Here is a 1,436-nt window from a genome sequence, read left to right on the forward strand (position 1 = left end):
AGCTTCAATCTATGGTCCCTCCTTGCCAGAGTTTTACAAGAAAATACTCGTCTAGTTACAACCACTATCAAGAATTCCCTTCCCCCACTCTCTATCTGTGTCTAAATCTAAACACAGATTCCATGAACTAAGCTTCTTTCCTAGAACTGCCTGCATGTGGAATATTGTTCCATTGGGCTGCTTACCGGCTGACTACAATATGGTATTTTCAAGTCCAATGTAAACAAGCTGGCTTCTTAAATAATCAAATTATACCCAATTTCCACTACTGTTGTCCTGGTGACCACTGTACATTCATTAATTCTTATCCTCGAGTGGTCTTCAGGCCTTAATAAGTGGTGACTCACTTTTAAAATAAAAAAAATCAGTAAGTAATGGAAATAAATGCGAATCATTGAAACCATTGGAAGAATGAATCCTAATTGTATAATTAAGAAACCATAGCCATTAATCAGATACAAATGTAAAGTGATTATTTGCATGGAGTATTTAAAATGGCATCTTCGTATCATGTTCATATCTGAAAAAAAAATCACCTAGTCCTCCTCCTCACCCCGTCACTGAAATCTATCAATCGTCCATCTCTACCCACCATACGTTGCAGAAGCACAATGAAAGAATAAGAAGTGACAATGGTTGAGATGGAAATTTTTTTTTTAAATAGCAAGATGGCTACCGTTCTTTATCTGATTAATTTGCAATTTCCTTTCTGCACTCGTCTTCTTCTTCACTTTCCTTTTTCTTCTTCACTTTCCTTTTTCTTCTTCACTTTCCTTCTTCATTTTCCTTTTTCTTCTTCTTCAATTTTCTTTTTCTTCTTCACTTAGTTCTTCTTCCTACACTCTTCTTCTTCTTCTTCTTCTTCTTCTTCTTCTTCTTCTTCCCCTTATTATTCATATTCTTTTGCATACTTTTTCTTCATTTTTCTTCTTATCTTCTAATTCTTTTTTCTTCTTCCTTTTCTTCATTCTTCTACATCTTTTTTTTTCTTTTTATTCATTCTTTTTGTTGCAGCCATTTAACTTTTAAAACGTCGCCCAACATCTCACAAATGGAATATCAATCAGGAAGATGGAGTAACCACAAAGACAAGAATTCGATGAGAAGCTTCTAACTGCAGGGTTAGGGTTGGGGTTAGATTTCTGGATGGAACAAGCTTAATTTAATGAATGATAAACTCAAGCGGATGTTCAATATTGGAGCAAGAGATGGTGGAAAGCTTAGAAGAGGAGGTGGCGTGAAAGATAAAATAAATTTCTCTTGAAGAAACTCCTTTTTCTTTGAAAAGGCAAGGAGTTGTAGATCGCCTTAATATTGTAGAATAACATTCCAACGAATGAGTCATTAAAAGCAGCGAAGATATTTCAAGGGTAATGTCTTTTTTAAAAATTACATGTCATAGATACAATTTGATTCTGATTAGCAATATCGGATTG

Source organism: Euprymna scolopes, chromosome 21 (genome assembly GCF_053919585.1).
Source record: "Euprymna scolopes isolate OS-2025 chromosome 21, ASM5391958v1, whole genome shotgun sequence".
In the NCBI taxonomy this organism is placed as follows: domain Eukaryota; kingdom Metazoa; phylum Mollusca; class Cephalopoda; order Sepiida; family Sepiolidae; genus Euprymna; species Euprymna scolopes.